Source organism: Phyllobates terribilis, unplaced genomic scaffold (genome assembly GCF_046119375.1).
Source record: "Phyllobates terribilis strain yellow unplaced genomic scaffold, ASM4611937v1 Scaffold_264__1_contigs__length_2628131, whole genome shotgun sequence".
Classification (NCBI taxonomy): domain Eukaryota; kingdom Metazoa; phylum Chordata; class Amphibia; order Anura; family Dendrobatidae; genus Phyllobates; species Phyllobates terribilis.
In genome coordinates, this window is record NW_027363024.1 from 635,098 (window position 1) to 658,113 (window position 23,016).

General features: G+C 48.1%; 1 non-coding gene across 1 annotated transcript; it reads left to right on the forward strand.

Annotated features, from left to right (window-relative positions):
• The first annotated feature begins 6,028 nt into the window (after window positions 1-6,028).
• On the forward strand, window positions 6,029-6,222 carry LOC141219361 (U2 spliceosomal RNA). The gene has a single exon (XR_012287885.1). It is a non-coding gene; the product is annotated as a U2 spliceosomal RNA (small nuclear RNA).
• The last annotated feature ends 16,794 nt before the right edge of the window (window positions 6,223-23,016 follow it).

Genomic DNA, 23,016 nt, shown 5'->3' on the forward strand with positions numbered 1-23,016 from the left:
TTTAAAGATGGTGATTTTACCTCTTTTATTGTATCTTAGCATGGTTTTCCCCCCGCCTGTTAATGTTTTAAAAAAGATAACCAAAACCTGTTTTACCTTCTTTTGGAACTCAAAAATGGAAAAGCTGAAAAGAGAAATCGTGATGAAATCAAAAGTAAAAGGTGGTAAAGATTTTCCAGATTTTAATAGGTTTCTTTTAATCCATCTGTTCGTTTACTGTTTTAATGCCCTTTTTAAGAATCACTATTGGTCCTTTTTTATGCGTTTTAATACAGGATTTTTTATGAGAAAGTTTGGATGGTATGAAGTTAATATATCTGTGCCCCATGCTTTTAATTTGTCGACGCATTATGAGATTTTAAGGAAAATAGTGTCCGATTTTAATTTAGGGACTAAGAAAATAGAGGAATTAAGAAATAGTAAGAAACTAATTAAAGAAATACGTAAAAGTGAGGAAATATGTAATGTTGACAGATATGATGATGACAAATCTATGTCTATCTGGAAAATGATTAACGGTTTTTATCTTTTTAATGAACAGAGAGATCTGGCTTGGAGTTGCATGCACCGCTGTCTTCCTTGCCGGGCATTCCAATACAGAAGAGGATTTGTGAGGTCTGCCATCTGCCCAAGAGCCGGATGCCAAGACGAGGAAACGGTGGAACATCTATTATGGACATGTAATTTTGCAAAGGATTTCTGGAGAAGACTGCTCCCCCTACTGGAAAGGGTGGCAGACCTCAAGGACTTTACATATAAAACTGTGCTATACGGACTTATGGAATGCCCCACAATGGACCAGTACACAATGGCTTGGAAGACAGTGAACTGCGCCAAGTCATCTCTCTGGAAAGCGCGCAACATTGCTATTTTTAAACAAGATGTTTTATCAGTGAATGATGTTTTAAGTTTATGTTTATGTGAAATGTATATGACGCGCCCCCTGGGACATATTCCTTTTTGAGGGGAATACCCGGCACCGGATCAGATGGGGGGTTGTAGTCTCCGAGCGGCTGTGACCCGGCCCGTGCCCAGGGCGTCAAACTCTGTGTTATGTGGCAGTCCTACAGATGTTATTAAGAGTTCTTTTGTGTCGACTACGCCACCCGTTGTGATGCGGTCACTGTGGCCGCCGCTGCAGCAGGGTCCGCTGAGGCTGATGGTGGGTGCGCAGCTTGGTGGGATAACCCCCAACGGGAGGGGTATAGCCTCAGAGGGGACAGGTGCAGAGGATGGGGGTTGTGGTGGTGTAGTGCAGACGGCAGTGAAGACAGAGTCGGGTTGTGCAGTTAAGGGTGTTTACTTACTGCAGATGTTGTACTGGTCACTCCAGCTGCTAGTGACCACCCGAGCCGTGCTGCGTCCACCAGGTCCTGGATCCAGCCAACCCCCAAACAAGTCCGGAGCGTGGCCCTGAGCTCTCTTTCTGTCCCGTTCTCTGGCCGTCCCCACCAGTGATCCACCTAGGTCCAGCTCCCTCGGGCCTTCTGTTGGGACACCCTTGGCCCTGGGTTCCCTGACCCTTCATGTGGTGTGCCTTCGGGGTGGATGTGATGGGTGACCGTGACAAACGCTGCCCACGGTCTCCGGTCTCTGGCTGGGGAGTGTTTTTACCCCCACCAGCTTGGGTTCCGGTACCCTGATGCCGACTCTTCACCCGGGGATTTTAGTTGGGATCTTGGAGTCCTTTTCTTCTGTGCCTCTGGGTCTCTCTCTTTTCTCCTCTCTCACTCTAGGTCTTTCTTCTCTCCTCTGCTCCTGACTTGTTCTCTGCAGCTGACTGACTCTCTGCATCTGACCCTGATCTTAGTTGGTGCCCACCTTATATACACCCTCTATGTGTGAGCTCAGGTGACCAGCACCCAATGAGCTCCTAACTTTACCCAGGCTGCTCCCCCTATCTGCCCCTACACTACTTGGGATGTACCACCCCCCTCCCACTCCAGCCAGGAACAGACTCGGTCGTACCTGCACATTTCTAAGTGGGAGTACCGTCGGCCTGTTCCTCGGAAATGGGATGTGTGTAGTGCATGCAGCCTACCGAGCTCAGTTCCACACTCCATCCTTACCCGGGAGTGGAATATCACACCTCTGGGTTGAGGTGCAATACCCCTGTAGCAGCCGAATCCTCAGGGTGCTACATTCCCCCCTGGTAAATCACAGCACGTCCTCGGGCTGTAAAGACAAAAACACCAAAACATACAATTTTTTTTTTTATAAACATATAAAACATATTAACCATTACATATATAAAACTTCTCATATAAACATTCTCGTAGTCGTTTCTTGTTTCAGGTTCCTCCTCCGGACACTGTGCAACGTGTGTCCGGGAAAAGTGCGACAGTCTCTTAGAAAAACTGGTTTTCCTATAAAACCGGTAGGGGGCGCTTTAGGAAGCGCAACTATATACAGGGGAGTTGGCCGCTCTCTGTCCTCGGCCAGGTAGAGGGAAGGGAATGGCTGCTCACAGTCCTCAGCCTGTGGGATTAAGGGGTTAACGGGTAAACAGTTCACTCAGCTGGTCCCAACGGGGACTATATATATGTTGCAACAGTCTCTTTGATACCCGGTCGGGTAACTATTCACATCACTGCTCTGCCGCACTCAACGGCGTCTTCCTCCTGCTCTTTGCTTATAGCTGGTGGTAACTTCAGACCCGTCCGGGTCCTCTTGCTCCTCCTCCTCGCACTGCAACTCCTCCTCCGTCAGGCGGTGTACGTGGAGGGCGTAAGGTCCTTTGGCACACTTGTGCCGGGTGAAGGTGACCTCGTCTCCGATGTAGAGGTCACGACCTCTGTGCCCCTCCGGCAGATGGGACTCCACATCTCTGCGCGTGACAAAGACGTCGCCGGGGGTGTTGTTGTCTCTAATGAAGCCCCACCCATGCTGCTGGTTGAACTTGATCACTGTCCCGATGGTGCGGGGACAATGCGCTGCACGGGGGTCCCTCCTGGTCCGGCTCTTCTGCTCGGCGCTCCTTATTTGGGCCTGTTGTTCCCGGACCCGCCTCTCTCTCCGCTCCCTCGCAAACTCCTCGAGCTGTTGGCGGCAGCACTCAGCACGCTCTGCTGCAGCTGCCCTGGTTTCCTGAGTGAACCCCATTAGATCTTCTCCGGTGGGGTCCCACTCAAACTGCGCTTCCGCTAGCGGGGGCGAGATCCGTATTACGGGCTTCGGAGCCGGAATCAGGGGTGCACACATGGCCCCAACCCTCCTCTGGTGCTCCAGTTCGTAATACTTCTGGGGCCAGATGAAAGGCTGCCCGTCCGGCCACGTGTGCTGGGCAAACAAGTCCTCTCCCAGACGCGGCACCCTTGATTTTACGGGTGCGGGCGCGGTGGTGGTGGCGCCCGGGTTGCCCAGGCCTTGCGGCCAGGCCTGGGGCACCTGGAAGGTGAAGGGCACCGTTAGGACGGCGGCGCCCTGGGCTACCTGGCCTTGCGACCAGGCCGGAGGCTCCGCGGAGGTAGGGGGCGCTGTTGGTGATGCGACGCCCGGGAATTCTAGGCCCTGCGACCAGGCTGGTGGTACTTCCTGCTTGGTCACGCTCGGGGTCGAGGCGGGTGACGTCACAGGGGTCGCGGCGGCGGCTTCCGGTTGGGGCCTAGTCTGCGTCGGTGACATGGCGTTTTCGGGCACAGCAGGGGGACTTTCGGGCTCTGCGACGGGGAGCTGGGGCAGGTAAGCGGTGTCACGGCTTGGGGTATAGGCGTCCCCTTTACCTGCCTCCATGTATTCGGCTCCCTCCTCGGCGCCGTCTCCGGCCTTGGGTCCTCCCGCGCCATCCTCAGAGGCGGTCTGCTTCCTCATCTCGGCTGGCGTGCTCCGGGTCTTGGTTTGCTGGGCCATCTCCCGGCTCCACTCCGCCAATATCTCGCGCTGTACCCGGGCCATCCTCCGTGCGAGGCCCTCCAGAGCGGTCTGTGCACACTCCCGGTCTCGGGGGAGCTGTGCAAGGACCTCCACTAGGCCTAGTGGGGTCGTGGTGTCCAGCAGGCTCCTGACCAACGGGTCGGTGCTGCTCTGCTCTTCTTCCAGCAGGCTCCTGGCCAGCGGGCCGGTGCTGCTCTGCTCTCTGGACATCTCCGGGTGAGCTTCTCTGCTACTCTTCGTTAGACTTCTTGCCTCCGGGTGCGCTCGCTCCAGACTGCTCCAGGCGGCACCCATCTTCGTTCTTTTCTTTCGTCCCCTCCCACTTCGAGGGCGGTCCCGGGGCAACTCGGTGACTGTCAGCTCCAGGGGCGGTTCTTTCACGCTGACAGACACCTCTAGCATCACAGTCTCTGTTGGTGGGGGTGGTTTCCACTTTTGGCGCCATTTTCTGTCCTGGCCCACGATGGGAGGCGGCCTCCTGCCCTCCTCTGGCACGCCCATAATGGCGTCCGCTGCTCTTCTAAGGCGGGAAATCTTCGGATTTGGCGGGAAGCGTCGCCCAGTGGCGGGAAACTCTGTAGATGGCGGGAACAAGCTGGAAATGGCGGACAATCGGCGGGAAACGACCTGTGACGGGGTCCGATGGCGTGGACCCTCCGGAACCGGCAGGAGACTTCTTTCTGAGGTAAACTTGCACTTTTCTTCAGGCACGCAGTACCCGGGTGTTGCGGGCACGTAATCCTGCCGACTACGCCAAAATTGACGCGCCCCCTGGGACATATTCCTTTTTGAGGGGAATACCCGGCACCGGATCAGATGGGGGGTTGTAGTCTCCGAGCGGCTGTGACCCGGCCCGTGCCCAGGGCGTCAAACTCTGTGTTATGTGGCAGTCCTACAGATGTTATTAAGAGTTCTTTTGTGTCGACTACGCCACCCGTTGTGATGCGGTCACTGTGGCCGCCGCTGCAGCAGGGTCCGCTGAGGCTGATGGTGGGTGCGCAGCTTGGTGGGATAACCCCCAACGGGAGGGGTATAGCCTCAGAGGGGACAGGTGCAGAGGATGGGGGTTGTGGTGGTGTAGTGCAGACGGCAGTGAAGACAGAGTCGGGTTGTGCAGTTAAGGGTGTTTACTTACTGCAGATGTTGTACTGGTCACTCCAGCTGCTAGTGACCACCCGAGCCGTGCTGCGTCCACCAGGTCCTGGATCCAGCCAACCCCCAAACAAGTCCGGAGCGTGGCCCTGAGCTCTCTTTCTGTCCCGTTCTCTGGCCGTCCCCACCAGTGATCCACCTAGGTCCAGCTCCCTCGGGCCTTCTGTTGGGACACCCTTGGCCCTGGGTTCCCTGACCCTTCATGTGGTGTGCCTTCGGGGTGGATGTGATGGGTGACCGTGACAAACGCTGCCCACGGTCTCCGGTCTCTGGCTGGGGAGTGTTTTTACCCCCACCAGCTTGGGTTCCGGTACCCTGATGCCGACTCTTCACCCGGGGATTTTAGTTGGGATCTTGGAGTCCTTTTCTTCTGTGCCTCTGGGTCTCTCTCTTTTCTCCTCTCTCACTCTAGGTCTTTCTTCTCTCCTCTGCTCCTGACTTGTTCTCTGCAGCTGACTGACTCTCTGCATCTGACCCTGATCTTAGTTGGTGCCCACCTTATATACACCCTCTATGTGTGAGCTCAGGTGACCAGCACCCAATGAGCTCCTAACTTTACCCAGGCTGCTCCCCCTATCTGCCCCTACACTACTTGGGATGTACCACCCCCCTCCCACTCCAGCCAGGAACAGACTCGGTCGTACCTGCACATTTCTAAGTGGGAGTACCGTCGGCCTGTTCCTCGGAAATGGGATGTGTGTAGTGCATGCAGCCTACCGAGCTCAGTTCCACACTCCATCCTTACCCGGGAGTGGAATATCACACCTCTGGGTTGAGGTGCAATACCCCTGTAGCAGCCGAATCCTCAGGGTGCTACATATACTTATTATTTAATTGACAAAAAGAAGAATGTACATATTTCCAAAAAATGGCTTGTTGACCAATGGAACCTAATTATTTAAAATCTTTGTATTTTTTTGTTTTGTAAATTTCATTTGTCTTTTAACGTTTGGTATTTGTTTAATTATGCTTGTAATTTGTTAAAGTTTTAATAAACGGTTTTATCCCTCTGCAGGGGATAGCCAAATTAAAAAAAAAAATCTGTTCTTATCAGTTTAATATCTGATACGTCCCCTATCTGGGGACCATATATTAAATGGATTTTTAGAACAGGGAGATGGTAAAAGAGCTTGCTCTGTCCACTCTACGCATTAGAATCATAGAATCATAGAATGGTAGAGTTGGAAGGGACCTCCTGGGTCATCTGGTCCAACCCCCTGCTCAAAGCAGGATTCACTAGATCATCTCAGACAGATGTCTGTCCAGCCTCTGTTTGAAGACGTCCATTGAAGGGGAACTCACCACCTCTCGTGGCAGCCTGTTCCACTCATTAATCACCCTAACTGTCAAAAAGTTTTTTCTAATATCTAATCTGTGTCTCCTCCCATTTAGTTTCATCCCATTGCTTCTAGTCTTTCCTTGTGCAAATGAGAATCAAGATGATCCTTCTACAATGTGACAGCCCTTGACATATTTGTAGACAGCTATTAAGTCTCCTCTCAGTCTTCTTTTTTGCAAGCTAAACATTCCCAAATCCTGCAACCGTTCCTCATAGGACATGGTTTGCAGACCAGTCACCATTCTGGTCGCTCTTCTCTGAACTTGCTCCAGTTTGTCTATGTCTTTTTTAAAATGTGGTGCCCAAAACTGTACACAGTATTTCAGATGAGGTCTGACCAAAGAGGAGTAAAGACCGATAATGACTTCACGTGATCTAGACTGTATGCTTCTGTTAATACATCCCAGAATTGTATTTGCCTTTTTTGCTGCTGCATCACACTGTTGACTCATGTTCAGTCTATGATCTATTAGTATACCTAAGTCTTTTTCACATGTACTGTTGCTTAGCTCTATTCCTCCCATTCTGTATATGCTTTTTTCATTTTTATTGCCCAGATGTAGTACTTTGCATTTTTCCCTGTTAAAAACCATTCTGTTGGTTGCTGCCCACTGCTCCAGTTTATTTAGGTCTTTTTGAATCCTCTCTCTCTCTTCTCTAGTATTAGCTATCCCTCTTAGCTTTGTATCATCAGCAAATTTAATCAGTTTACCCTCAATTCCTTCATCGAAATCATTGATAAAGATGTTGAACAATACAGGTCCCAGGACGGAGCCCTGTGGTACCCCACTTGAGACATTCATCCAGCTGGATGTGAAGCCATTTACAACCACCCTTTGAGTCCGATCACTAAGCCAGTTATGAATCCACCTAACAGTTGCCTGGACCATTGCATACTTGGTCATTTTTTCAATAAGGATGGTGTGAGATACTTTGTCAAATGCTTTGCTGAAGTCAAGATATACTATATCTACAGCATTTCCCTGATCCACCCAGTCAGTGATTCTGTCATAGAAGGAAATTAAGTTAGTCTGACATGACTTGTTAGTTACAAACCCATGCTGACTCTGGTTAATCACTTCATTCTTATCCATGTACTTACATACATGTTGTTTAATAATTTGTTCAAAGATCTTTCCTGGTATAGAAGTCAGACTCACCGGCCTATAGTTCCCTGGGTCCACCTTCTTCCCCTTTTTGAAGATAGGAACAACATTTGCTCTTCTCCAGTCTTCTGGGACTTCTCCTGTTCTCCAAGAATTTTCAAAGATTATGGAGAGTGGTTCTAAAATTTCTTCTACGATCTCCTTCAATACTCTGGGGTGTAATTCATCTGGACCTGGAGACTTGAACTCATTTATGTTAGCTAAATATTCCCTCACAATCTTTCTGTTTACAGATAACTTGGATTCCTCTATTCCTTTAAAAGGACAGTGAAGATCAGTTGATGTTACATTTTCTTTCTGAGAGAAAACAGATGCAAAATAGGAATTAAAAAGTTCGGCCTTCTCAACATCCTCTCTTACCATTCCTCCATTTTCATCCTGTAAAAATCCTATAGCATCTTTGACTTTTCTTTTACTTTTGACATACCCCCAAAATCCTTTTTTATTGCTTTTGACATCTCTTGCAAGCCTTAATTCATTGTCAGCTTTAGCTAACCTGATACGTGCCCTACAGGATCTGCAGACTGCATTATAATCTTCTTTAGATATGCCTCCCTCTTTCCATTTAATAAACATTTCTTTCTTTCTTTTTAGCATGTGCTTAAGTTCTGTGTTCATCCATCCTGGTTTCCTTAAATGCTTCCCATTCTTCCTACTTTTCGGGATTGTTAACGATTGTGCTTTGAGAATCTCATTTTTAAAAATTTCCCATCCTTCCTGGACATTTTTGTCCTTAAGGACATCCAGCCATTGGATCCCTCCTATTCTCTTTCTGAGTCTCTTAAAATCTGCCTTTCTAAAATCTAACCTTGAAGTTTGAGTCTTCACATGTCTTCCTCCTCTAGTTATCCAAAATTCTATAATAGCATGATCGCTGCCTCCTAGGGTCCCAGCCACTTTTACCTCCTCAACCATTTCCTCCTTGTTTATAAGGATTAGATCCAAAGTAGCAGATCCCCTTGTTTTCTCCCCTACCTTTTGGAAGATAAAGTTGTCAGCAAGAGAGGATAAGAATTTGCTTGACCTGTTAGTTTTACTTGAGAGAGATTCCCAACAAATGTCTGGATAGTTGAAATCTCCCATGACCACTACGTCGTATTTTTTGGAGAACTTGGTCATTTGATACATAAAGAGTTCATCCATATCTTCAGATTGCCCAGGTGGCCTGTAGTAAATGCCTACAATGGTGTCCTTTCCGTTGTTCTCTCCTTGTATTCTTACCCAAACAGTTTCCACAGAACTCCCAGTCTCTGAAGCTTCAATGTCTGTGCAGATATACGCTTTTCTAACATACAATGCAACACCTCCTCCTCGTTTATCAAGTCTGTTTCTTGCAAATAAGTTGTATCCTTTTAGCCTTTTATTCCAATCATGTGTATCGTCCCACCAAGTTTCAGTGATTCCAATGACATCATATTCCTTTTCCTGCATTAGTAGTTCCAATTCTCCTTGTTTGTTGCCCATGCTTTGTGCATTTGTATAAAAACATTTTAGTTTGTGATTGGTTTCTCTTCCTCCCATATTTTTATTATTTAAATTGTTTTGTCTTTGTTCTTCCTTTCCACTTCCAGTAGCAGAGATCTCAATAGTATTTGTCAGCTGTATTGCTTTTTCTGGCCTTTTGCTTCCCTTCCCACATTGTTCTAGTTTAAAGCTCTTCTGATGAGTGTAGCAAGGCGACTTCCAAATACATATTTTCCAGTCTTCGTAAGGTGCACCCCATCTCTAGCAAGTAGTCCATCGTATAGGTAATTCATTCCGTGATCCAGAAATCCAAATCCTTGTTGACGGCACCATCGACGTAGCCAGTTGTTCACCTGTAGAATCTTATTCCACCTCATTGTTCCATGGCCATCCACTGGGAGGATGGATGAGAAGACCACCTGCGCTCCCAATTCTTTCACTTTCTTGCCTAAGTCTTCAAAGTCACTGCAGATGGTTTCCAGGTCCTTTCTTGCGGTGTCATTTGTCCCCACATGTATTAGCAGGAATGGGTAGTGATCTGTAGGTCTGAAGAGTCTTGATATCCTGTCAGACACATCTTTAATTTTTGCTCCTGGAAGACAGCACATTTCTCTTGAGGTTATGTCTGGTCTGCAGATAGCGGCCTCTGTTCCTCTTAACAGGGAATCCCCCATGACCACCACTCTCCGTTTTTTCTTCACAACATTCTTCTTTCTCCATCCAGGAGGATTCTGAGGGCTTACAAGGTTATTCATTGCTGGCAAAGTCTTATTTTGCTGTATTTCTTCATGGTTCTCCTGCGTGAGAGCCTGGTACTGGTTCCTGAGCAGTATGGGTGCTGACTGCCTCTCGATCCTCCTGCTTCTGTGGGTCACATGCTTCCATTCCTCTGTTTCGTCAGGTGCAGTTCGAATTTCTTCTCTTTCTGAATCATGAAGAGATAATTCTGCTCTGTCTAAGAACTCTTCACCTTCCTTAATGATTTTCAAGGTAGTTAACCTCTCTTCTAGATTTCGCAACTTTTCCTCCAACAGGGACACAAGCTTGCATTTCTGGCATGTGAAGTTTGGCTTTTCCACTGGCAAGTCTGTGAACATGTAGCAGGATATGCAGCTCACCAAATGGCTCCTGGACTCTTCCATGTTCTTATTGTTAATGTTCTGAAAACAGTGAAAAAAGCTTAACCCCTTACTTACCGGGGACGTATTAGTACGCACTTTTGCGTACCGCCGGTTCAGTGAGGGCTCCGGCGCTGAGCCCTCACTGAACCGAGCACATGTCAGCTGATTCTTACAGCTGACATGTGCCCGCAACAGCCGCGGGTGGAATCGCGATCCACCCGCGGCTGTTAACCAGTTAAATGCTGCTGTCAATCTCCGACAGCAGCATTTAACGCGCGCTTCCGGGTAGCGCGTCATAAGCCCCGCCCACCGGCGACCCCGTCACGTGATCGCGGGTCGCCGATGGGCGTGCATGACAACCCAGGGTCTGCAGCAGACGCCTGTGGTTGTCATGATCTTGTCGCTATGAGCGCCACCTAGTGGTCGGCGCTCATAGCACAGGACCATTTCTGCTGCATGCAGGGGACCTGCTCGTCCCCTGTATGTAGCAGAGGCGATCGGACAACTGCTGCTTCTAGTCTCCTATGGAGACTATAGAAGCATGCAAAAAGTAAAAAAAAAAAGTTTTTAAAAATATAAAAAAAAATAAAAAAATATAAAAGTTTAAATCACCCCCCTTTCGCCCCATTCAAAATAAAATATATAAAAAAAAACCCCACATACACATATTTGGTATCGCCGCGTTCAGAATCGCCCGATCTATCAATATAAAAAAAGAATTATTCCGATCGGTAAACGGTGTAGCAAAAAAAAAATTCTAAACGCCAGAATTACGTTTTTTGGTCGCCGCAAAATTGCAATAAAATGCAATAACGGGCGATCAAAACATCGGATCTACCCCAAATGCTATCAATAAAAACGTCAGCCTGGCACGCAAAAAATAAGCCATCAACCAGCCCCAGATCACGAAAAATGGAGACGCTACGGGTCTTAGAAAATGGCGCTTTTTTTTTATTTATTTTTTTACCAAATTTTGGAATTTTTTTTCACCACTTAAATATAAAAGAACCTATACATGTTTGGTGTGTGTGAACTCGTAATGACCTGTAGAATAAGAAGGGCAGGTCAGTTTTAGCATTCAGTGAACATGGTAAAAAAAATAAATAAAAAACATCTGTGGTATTGCACTTTTTTTGCAATTTTACCGCACTTGGAATTTTTTTCCCGTTTTCCCGTACAGGATATGATAAAACTAGTAATGGTGTTGAAAAGTACAACTCGTCCCGCAAAAAATAAGCCCTCACATGGCCATATTGACCTAAAAATAAAAACGCTATGGCTCTGGAAACAAGGGGAGCAAAAACGAAAATGCAAAAACGAAAAATGCTCCGGGGCTTAAGGGGTTAAAAAAAAAGCTCCAAAATGCGCGCGCCGGTAATGCAGTGGGAATATGCAAATTATCTCCTCAGGACTCCTCCCCTGGTTTACCGATGTCCTCTTTTCAGCTCCAACAGCCAAAATCCAGTGTTCTTTGAGCTCGCGGAGACTCTTCACTTACCCCAAAATGCAGTGGGAATATGCAAATTATCTCCTCAGGACTCCTCCCCTGGTTTACCGATGTCCTCTTTTCAGCTCCAACAGCCAAAATCCAGTGTTCTTTGAGCTCGCGGAGACTCTTCACTTACCCCAAAATGCAGTGGGAATATGCAAATTATCTCCTCAGGACTCCTCCCCTGGTTTACCGATGTCCTCTTTTCAGCTCCAACAGCCAAAATCCAGTGTTCTTTGAGCTCGCGGAGACTCTTCACTTACCCCAAAATGCAGTGGGAATATGCAAATTATCTCCTCAGGACTCCTCCCCTGGTTTACCGATGTCCTCTTTTCAGCTCCAACAGCCAAAATCCAGTGTTCTTTGAGCTCGCGGAGACTCTTCACTTACCCCAAAATGCAGTGGGAATATGCAAATTATCTCCTCAGGACTCCTTCCCTGGTTTACCGATGTTCTATTTTCTTCTCCAACAGCCAAAATCCAGTGTTCTTTGAGCTCGCGGAGACTCTTCACTTACCCCAAAATGCAGTGGGAATATGCAAATTATCTCCTCAGGACTCCTCCCCTGGTTTACCGATGTCCTCTTTTCAGCTCCAACAGCCAAAATCCAGTGTTCTTTGAGCTCGCGGAGACTCTTCACTTACCCCAAAATGCAGTGGGAATATGCAAATTATCTCCTCAGGACTCCTCCCCTGGTTTACCGATGTCCTCTTTTCAGCTCCAACAGCCAAAATCCAGTGTTCTTTGAGCTCGCGGAGACTCTTCACTTACCCCAAAATGCAGTGGGAATATGCAAATTATCTCCTCAGGACTCCTCCCCTGGTTTACCGATGTCCTCTTTTCAGCTCCAACAGCCAAAATCCAGTGTTCTTTGAGCTCGCGGAGACTCTTCACTTACCCCAAAATGCAGTGGGAATATGCAAATTATCTCCTCAGGACTCCTCCCCTGGTCTACCGATGTCCTATTTTCAGCTCCAACAGCCAAAATCCAGTGTTTTTTGAGCTCGCGGAGACTCTTCACTTACCCCAAAATGCAGTGGGAATATGCAAATTATCTCCTCAGGACTCCTCCCCTGGTTTACCGATGTCCTATTTTCAGCTCCAACAGCCAAAATCCAGTGTTCTTTGAGCTCGCGGAGACTCTTCACTTACCCCAAAATGCAGTGGGAATATGCAAATTATCTCCTCAGGACTCCTCCCCTGGTTTTGTTGATTGTGATTGAGACGCTGAGCTCGCAGTCCTTGAAGGTGGGAGCCTTGATAAGGAGATCGTCCAGGTATGGAACGACTACTATGCCTCTGGAGTGCAGGACGTCCATGGTGGCTGCCATGACTTTGGTAAACACTCTGGGAGCCGTGGCGAGTCCGAACGGGAGAGCCACGAACTGGTAGTGGTCCTGGTCAATTGCGAACCTGAAAAATCTCTGATGGGGAGGTGCAATTGGTATATGCAGGTATGCGTCTTGTATGTCTATGGAGGCGAGAAATTCTCCCTTTTCCATGGACGCAATGATTGACCGAAGGGACTCCATGCGTTAGTGACGTACCCGTACATATTTGTTGAGCTGTTTTAGGTCCAGTATGGGCCGTATGCCTCCTCCTTTCTTGGGGACTACGAATAAATTGGAGTAGAACCCTCGGCCGCGGGGACCGGTAATATGACTCATGCTTGAAGAAGCGAGAAGACCGCTTGGCGGAAGGCACGAGCCTTGGCTGGCGGTTTTGGGGGAACAGAAAGAAAGAGTCTGTTTGGTGGGTTGGAAGTGAACTCTATTTTGCATCCCGAAGACACTAGTTCCCTGACCCACCTGTTTTCTGTAATAGGCAGCCAGACTTGATGAAAAAGCAAAAGTCGGTCACCTATAGGTGGGGTGTCTTCCGGAGTCCATGAGTCATGATGAGGAGGAAGTCTGAGATTTTCCTCCTTTGGACTTTGACTAGCCTGCTTTTGACTGCCAGGTCTTGTCCGACTTTTGAGTCGACCGTGAGTTGTCCCTGTGTGGGGAGTGGTTGCTATTTTGTGCTGGCCTCGAGACGGACCAGCACGAAGAGTTCCGAAAGGATCGGAATCGAGTTTGGTTACTCTTCTTGTAAGTGCGTTTGGGTTGCAGTTGGGGGAGAGAGGTACTCTTACCCCCGGTGGCGTTGGATATCATCGTGTCCAACTATTCACCAAAAAGTCGACCACTGAGGTACGGGAGGTGCGTGAGGGACCTCTTAGAGGCTGCATCTGCTTTCCATTCCCGCAGCCAGAGGATACACCGAATATTGATGGCGTTTGATGCTATCCCCGCTGCACCCCTTGCAGAATCCAGAGCTGCATGAAGCGTGCAATCTGCTACAACTGCTATTTGAACCGCTTGGTCCAACAGCTCAGGAGCAGATACTTGGAGGCCAGCTTGTAAAGGAGTGACTGTGCTGCTAGCCTAGAGACTGGGGGATCCACTTCGGGTGGATCTGTCCATTCCTTGGTGGCCTCCTGTGAGAAGGGGTACCGCGCCTCCAGATATTTGCGATTAGTAAACTTCTACTCAGGCTGTGAGAACTGCTTTTTAAGGATCGACTTAAACTCTGGGTGGTCAAAGAAGACCTTAGGCGGCTTCAGAACTCCTTCAAAAGGAAATCTTGTGTTGTGGTGCCTCCGGGGGCGGATCAGAAATGTCCAGCACCCGATGGATGGACGAGGTTACGTCCTCAACTAGCGCTGTATTGCTAGGGGGAATTGGGATCAGGGACCCTTCAGTTTCCTTGTCTGAGTCGGAATTACAGATGCCTTCCGAATCCTGTGTATCGCTAAGGCATCTCCTGCTGGGTGAACCGGGGTGGAGGTCTGGTCGGGGATCGCTGTGGAAAACTGCATTGTCTGTCCCTGGTAGGGGACGGTCTAGATGACCTGGAACTACGGTGTCTCTCTCTAGAAGGGGATGACCGTGTGCTATAGGATGACGCAGATGAACGTGACCTGTGGGTTCGCTTGCGTCGTGACCTAGACGTGGATGTGCCCGGGTCGTCATGTCCCTGAGTCGAGCCTTCCCTTTTCTGGGTAGCGTTCATAGCCGAGGCATGACTCTGCAGAGCCTGAAGCAATGTGGAGGTTAGGTTATCTATAGACTGCGTCATAGATTGCGACATCTGAGTGACCCATTCCGGCATGGAATTAGACACCGAAGCATTGACAGGGGCTTCTTGGGGCTCTGGCACAGTAGTCTGGATGCAGTCCTGGCAGCACGGGTACGTGCTGCCACTGGGGAGAGTATTGCTGCAGGCTGTACAGAGTGCATAATAGAAGTCCTGCCTGGTTCTCTTGGACCTTGAGCCAGGCATAGTGCACTGGGGTGGCTATGCAGAGGGCCCTACAGGGTTGGCTATGCAGAGGAGCCTATAAGGAATAATGGATTCACAGCCGAGGAAGAACTCAAGCTGTGATCTTATCCCACCAGTGTGTCCGTAGTTCCAGCACCGAAGATCCACAGTCCTGTGCCCCCCGGAGACTGGCTGGTCTTCCCTTATCCTGCAGCAGATAATGGCCGCCGGAGTAAAGTTAAGAAAGAAGTGGGGTTGAGAGCTGAAAAGGGCGGCAGAACTATGTGAAATCGCGCCCTTTCAGTCTCGATCTGCCCCCTCTATGACACTGTAGAGTGTCAAATTTGTCATCCGGGGGGGCGGGCCGGGGAGAGGAGGTGGTGGCTTCGGCTAGGCCGAAGCCGCTGCCTAAATTAGATGCCTGATGCCCAAAGGGACTCCAGACTGGCTCGGAAGTCCAGGAGGGGGACGGATCTGACCCCCCCGGATTTAAAGGCAGGATAGCGGTGGGGTATGAGCGGAAGGGGGGGCCCTGTGAAGAGTCCCCCTGAGGCACCATAGAGCTGGTGCTGCCGCAGAAACAGGGCGCAGGGAGGCCTGTGCCTCTGTTGTGTCATGCCTGCCTGCACACCCCCTGGCCCCAACAGGAGCCCGCAGCAGGACTGGGGTCCCTGGATTGAGCCGTAGTGTGCTGGCTGCTGGGAGCTGCTGCCTGTACAGGCCCTACCTGAGGCGTTTCAACCTAATACCCCCAGGGTGGGGATTAGGGAGGTGCTGCTGTCACCGTCAGGGGGCTATATCCTCGCCTCGACCTCAACCCAGAAACCAAAAGGAATTGGGGAAGGAGGGGGGTCTCGACTTCGAACCAGCACCCGAGGGGCTGGGGAAGGAGCGACATGGGGAATAGCCATCTCGACTTCAACCGTGCACCTCGTAATAAGAGGCCGAGGAAGGAGCCATGCCGGGAGTCTCTCAGTAGACCCACTTTTCTTCATCTGTAATCCCGTCGGAGAAAACGGAGTAAAAGTTTTAGGTGTGCCTCCTATGCGACACTAAGCAAAAACTGGAGAAGGCTGATGCCGTCCAGGGGTGTATACTGCAGAGGAGGAGCCACGGTTAATCTTTTTCAGATTATGCATAGTGTTCCCTTAGTGGACAGCAGCATAACACCCAAGGTCCTGTGTCCCCCAAAGAGGCGACAGAGTAAAAGGCATGCGGATTTACATGCGCTTTTTTAAGTGTTTTTGTACATCAATGAATGCTTTTTGGAGCAAAATAAAGGTGGTGGGACATTGCTTAAGCTCTTGGATTACCATAAGAACTTGGGTGTTTATACTGGTTTATTTAAATGATTAAAGAATGGGTCTGTTGTATTTCAGATAAAGTGTTTACACTGTGTCTATGCTTTTTTAAATTAAAGTTTGGTCATGAAAAGGTCTAATTGACACCTTGACATCACTAAACAAAAGAGCTGGGTGTCAGCTAGTCCCATTCAATCAATCTTCATTAGCATTTCTATTCATGTAATTTATGCGACTTGTGTGAGATGCTAATTTTAGCCTGGGAAGGTGCCATTAGGCAAACATGGTCCCTGGCCATTAAATAACATCTCACAGCTGGTTTGTTAGCCGCTACATCCCCCGATCAGCACTCAGCAGCGCTTTGGACACAACGTATTTATGTTGCATCCAAAACGTGATGTTCTAACGCCGCACTTTTGTTGTCGGTACATGTGAATCCACCACATATAATGACACTTCAGGTCGGTCAAAATCTGCAGCAGAGACTAGCATGTGAGTTTGGGTTCGTGGCCACGATCAGGAGCCGCTGCAGGTTTGATGCGGCGTGTTTATACAGCGTCAAACCCGCAGCGTCCAGATGTTACAGCATAGTGGATGGGATCTCTAGAAATCCCACGTCCACTATGCGTGCATCAGAGGCTGCGAATCACCCGTGGACACTGACATGCGGTGCGTCTTTCAGGACCGCAGCATGTCAAGTTCTCTTGCGGAGTCGCTAGTCTCCGCAACAGAAAATTGACCACCAGAATGTATTGAATGCGGTAAATCAGCATGGTTCAGTGAACACATGTGGATTTACCTGTGTTCAATAGAATGCAGCATTTTGGACGCAGGAAAACTTTGCTTCCAAAGCGCTGCTACGTCTGAATTATGGGCACAGAGCCTAAGAAAAAAAAAATGGTGTGGGCTCCCGCATCATTTTTATAACCAGCAGAGGGAAAGCCGACCGCTGGGGGCTGATATTAATAATACAGAAAAAAGCCACACAATAGCTACAAAAAGGTGGGGGGATAGCCAGCCAAATGGCGAGCATCCGTCCAAAAGCACGCTGAAAACATCATATCAAAAAAAGGAGGAAAGCTCAGCATATCATTGCAAAAAAGTATCTTTATTTAAACATATATAGAAAAATAGGTATTTAGACCAGACAAATTGTAGGTAAAAGATGACTGAGTAGGAACATACTAATACTCAAATATATGCACTAATAAGACAATGGTTTTAGCCCTTTGATATAGATAGGATTGCACACTAGCCCAAGGCAAAACATGAATCATAAATAGTGGAAGCAATGAATGTGCTATATATAATAAAAGCATTCCACTTGTCACTTGTGTCGGGTAAAGTAGTATTCTTAATGTAACAGAGAAAAGCATTGCCATATGTCAAGGGGGCGCACCAACATCTACCTAATACCAGGGCAAAATATATAATGAGAAGTATGTTACTTGTAGAAAGCTCTCACAGTCAGAGAGGGGAGGAGGGGGAGAGAAGAGAGTGTGGTGGTAGCATGGAGCCTGACGCGCGTTTCGCGGTAAAACCGCTTTCTCAAGGGCGGGTGATAGATGTATGGCGCCCCCAAGGCATATATATATATATGTCCATATCCCTTTGATACTAGCGAAAATACATGTAGCTGTGATGCGGGGCGCGCACCCGGAAGTAGCCAGCTAAACCGGGGGCGTGTCCCGCAAATTACATGACATGAAGTAAAGCTGTAACGGCGCATGCACGCGGGCGAGAGGGGCGCACCGCGCACGACCCGGCCGTCAAGCCGCTACTGCGCAAGCGCGAACCAAAAAGGTTCGCGCAGGCGCAGAGAGGCATGGAGACAGCCAGGCAAGCGCGCGACGCAATCTCCCCCATCATACACGCACGCGCACATCACGTCAGTGAATGGCACTGCCAATTGTAGATATAAGAAAGGAGAAGAACGGGGACAACGACTAGGAGCAGCCACGAGAGAGTATAACAGTATAACAATACAGGGATGAAACAGTAATAATACAAATGCCACTACAGAGTAATAGAGATTAGCCATATTCAGCAGCATCATCCCGGCATAGGTGTGTATTCTAATTTGTAATGCTCTCATCAGGACATATATCCCATAATGGATGTGATCACAGAATTCGCCAAATCAAATTGGGTTAGGGAAGCAGCCAAATCTATACACTCCTGAAACCAAAAAGAAAACACAAATAGAAAGGCCACAGATAAAAACCAGAATGCAAAATAAAATGAAAAAATAAAATATAAATAATGAACAACCACCCAATATATGCATGTGTAAGGAGATTATATAGCTCCAAATAAGAAATGCATAGATTGTGTCTAAAAGAATGGAGAGAAGCTCAGAGATTCGTTCAAGCCATAAGGTGTCACAGTGTTTAATCGTACAATCCATTGTGACTCTTTCTGAGCCAATAGCTTTTTGGCATTACCACCCCGTATCCCCATGTGTATTGCATCAATACCACGCACCATGAAAGAGCGGGGATTACAGTTATGTTTCAATTTAAAGTGCCGTGGTATTGTTTTTAGCTGAGCTAGATCGCTCGCCGAGGTAGCTGCTGCAATGTCACAAATATGCTCACGTGTGCGAACCCGTAGTTCCCTTGTGGTTAAACCAACATAGATCATGGGGCAGCTACACGTGGCATAGTAATGATGTTGGATGTACCGCAGGAAATATGGTGTCTGATATCGAATGTTCTGTGGCCATCAGCTGAACAAAAGCTGGTGTACCGCAAAACATTTGGACAGGCCACACAGTGTCCACATTTATAATTGCCTTTAATAGGGCCCCCAGAGCCAAAGGGTCGCGTTACCGGTGCAACGTAGTGACTCTTGGTCAATATGTCGCCAAGATTCCGACATCTCATTGGTGTCATTGATGGAAGAGACCCCGGGTGTCCCCTCAGGGAGGGCTCCACCATCAAGATACTCCAATGTTTTTGAAGGATGGCTCTCATGCTATCCCATTCGTGGTTATAGGTGGAGATGAAACGTATGGTTTCTTCCCTATCCGAAGATCGTATTTTCGGATGCAGGAGGACAGTACGAGGAGTCTTACATGCTCTATCATACCCCCTCCTAATACATCTCCGACTATAACCACGTTGCAGGAAGCGCTGTTTAAGGTCCTGTGCCTGACGCTGAAAGCTCTGTTCAGTAGAGCAGATGCGCCTCATCCTCAGGAACTGTCCGACCGGGACAGCTCCAATTGTGGCTGGACTGTGGGCAGATCCCGCATGAATCAAAGCATTGACCGAGGTGGGCTTTCTGAACACGTCCGTCTGCAGGCCCCCATGGATGTCGACACACAGGGATATGTCCAGAAAGTCCACCCTCTTAGTGTCATGTATATAGGTCAGCTTGATGTTATATTGATTCATGTTAAGACAGTCCATGAACTCTCCGAGCTGCTGTATAGAGCCCCGCCACAAAAATAAAATGTCATCAATATATCTCAGCCAGCACAGCACATGGTGGGCAGCAGGGATGGTATCCCCATCAAAGATTTCCCTTTACCACAGCCCTAGGAAGAGGTTGGCATATGAGGGGCCACAGGCCGCCCCCATGGCTGTGCCACGCTTCTGGAGATAAAATTGATCTTTGAAAACAAAAAAGTTATGAGTCAGGGCAAATTCCATCAGCTCAAGGATGAGTTCACACAAGGGACTATCCAGGTCGGAGGCTCCGAGAAAGAGACGCACCACGTTCAAACCATCAGTGTGGTTAATGCTGGTATACAGGCTTTCAACGTCGGCAGTGACCAAGAGAGTCCCCTCATCCACCGTGATACCGTCGACCCTAGTAAGGGCATCCGTTGTGTCTTTGATGTATGATGGTAAATTGGTCACTAAGGGTTTTAAATAGTGATCAATAAATCTACATATAGGTTCACATAGTCCCCCAATACCAGACACAATCGGATACCCTGGAGGGTCGACGGGATCTTTGTGGATTTTGGGTAGAAGGTAAAAGGTGGGGATCCTGGGGAAGGCCACTGTCAAGCCCTCATAAACCTTTTTGGAGATTATTCAGCACTCCAGAGCCTGGGTTAGGATGTCCTGCAGCCTAGCAGTGAAGTGGGTCAAAAGACAAGAGGGCAATCTAACATAGGTATTGGGGTCTCTCAATTGGCGGAAAGCCTCTCGCTCATACTTGTTGATAGGCCAAATAACAATGTTGCCCCCCTTATCTACACCCTTGATAACCACGTCACTGAGTTCCTGAAGCTGTTGTAAAGCTCGGCGATGGTTATATGTGAGATTATCAAATTTCCGTTTTGTTGGTAATCTAAGGAAATCTTCAGTGACAAGTTTGGTGAAAATCTCTACTGCAGGGCATAGAGATAAGGGGGGAACCTTGTAGATTTCGGCATAATAGATTGAGGGAACCCACCTCGTGAAGGATTGCAGTGTTCCTCTGCCAGTTCTTCCAAACATCTCAATGCTTCTCTCTCAGTCACTGCTGCATCCATAACCTCCGGGCTCTTGTGATGCAACTTCTTCAATACCAATTTGCGAGAAAATAGGTGTAGATCTTTTATCCCTGTGAAGAAGTTGAAAGCATTAGTTGGAGAAAATGTAAGACCTCTCCCCAGGACCTCCACCTGTGGGGGCTGATATTAGTAGCCGCAGAAGGCTCCATTAGCCAACAATGTTCCCTGGCTATTAATATCAAACCACAGCTGTTTGTTTAGCCTTAACTGACTAGATTACAGGAGCAGCCCAGAAAAAAATTGACATGGGGTCCCCCTATAAAACCTAACCAGCAAAGGCTAAACTAGACAGCTGTGGGCTGATATTAATAGCCAGGGAAGGGGTCATGAATACTAGCCCCCTTCGCGGCTATTAATATCACCCCTCAGCAGTCCCAGAAATGGCGCATAAGATCCCCAATACTAACCGTGTAGTAAAGTGAACGGCGCTTTTTCAATAAAAACACGGCCAGAATAAAGTATTTTAATGTATACTGACAGGGGTGTAAAATCACCCCTAGTCAGAATACAGTGCTTCAGGGGGTCACTGTGGTTCATCAGCTGAAGATCAGCTGATGAGCCCCTGTGAGTTTACCACCATGGGAACATTCTTGCAAATGTTCTCAGGTTGAACATCAGCTGATCGGACATGAGACTGATCAGCTGATTACCGGCGTCAGCAATCAGCTAATGGTCACGTGGTCATCAGCTGATTGTTGCCAGCACTGATCAGCTGATGATCACGCGACCATCAGCTGACCGCTGACTTCACTGATCACCTGATGGTCGCGTAACCATCAGGTGATCGCTGATGGCACTGATCACCTGATGGTCACGTGACCATCAGGTGAACGCTGACTTCACCGCAGGTCCTGGCAGCACACTGCGGTGCGCAGGTCCGCGCCCTGCAGTGTACCGCTAGCCACTGAGGACAGAGCATATATTATATATATATATATATATATATATATATATATATATATACACACACACACATACAGTATACATATACAGTACAGACCAAAAGTTTGGACACACCTTCTCATTTAAAGATTTTTCTGTATTTTCATGACTATGAAAATTGTACATTCACACTGAAGGCATCAAACCTATGAATTAACACATGTGGAACAAAAAAGTGTGAAACAACTGAAAATATATTCTAGGTTCTTCAAAGTAGCCACCTTTTGCTTTAATGACTGCTTTGCACACTCTTGGCATTCTCTTGATAAGCTTCAAGAGGTAGTCACTGGAAATAGTCTTCCAACAATCTTGAAGGAGTTCCCAGAGATGCTTAGCACTTGTTGGCCCTTTTGCCTTCACTCTGTGGTCCAGCTCACCCCAAACCATCTCGATTGGGTTCAGTTCTGGTGACTGTGGAGGCCAGGTCATCTGGCGTAGCACCCCATCACTCTCCTTCTTGGTCAAATAGCCCTGACACAGCCTGGAGGTGTGTTTGGGGTCATTGTGTTGTTGAAAAATAAATGATGGTCCAACTGTGACGCGAGTCACTACAGAAATAACAGTCTCAGAAGAGGAGAGAAAAGACTAATATTACTGAAAGAAATATAATATTAGAGCTACTTACTAGATAAAAATAGGGAGGTCAAACAATCCAAAGTCAAGTCCAGGAAGATGGCGCAGTACAAAGGGAGCAGACAAAAGAGTAGTCAGATAACAAGCAAATGGTCAAAATCCAGGTAAGGGAAAATAGGCGGGGTCAGGCACAGAGCACAGAGAGATCAGTCCTACACAGGTAATACCAAATGTACAATTGACACTGGGTGAAGGAGCTAGCATGCTTAAGTAGAAGACTAATCAAGGGAAGTGAACACAGATGATTGCAGAAACAACCCAGCAAACCCAAAACAGACTGACAGCCTCCACACAATAGTAACCTAGCAGACAAGGACAGTGTGGAGACCCTGATACCAACTAAACGCAAACCGGATGGAATACCATGCCGCTGCAAGATGCTGTGGTAGCCATGCTGGTTCAGTATGCCTTCAATTTTGAATAAATCCCCAACAGTGTCACCAGCAAAGCTCCCCCACACCATCACACCTCCTCCTCCATGCTTCACGGTGGGAACCAGGCATGTAGAGTCCATCCGTTCACCTTTTCTGCGTTGCACAAAGACACGATGGTTTGAACCAAAGATCTCAAATTTGGACTCCTCAGACCAAAGCGCAGATTTCCACTGGTCTAATGTCCATTCCTTGTGTTCTTTAGCCCAAACAAGTCTCTTCTGCTTGTTGCCTGTCCTTAGCAGTGGTTTCCTAGCAGCTATTTTACCATGAAGGCCTGCTGCACAAAGTC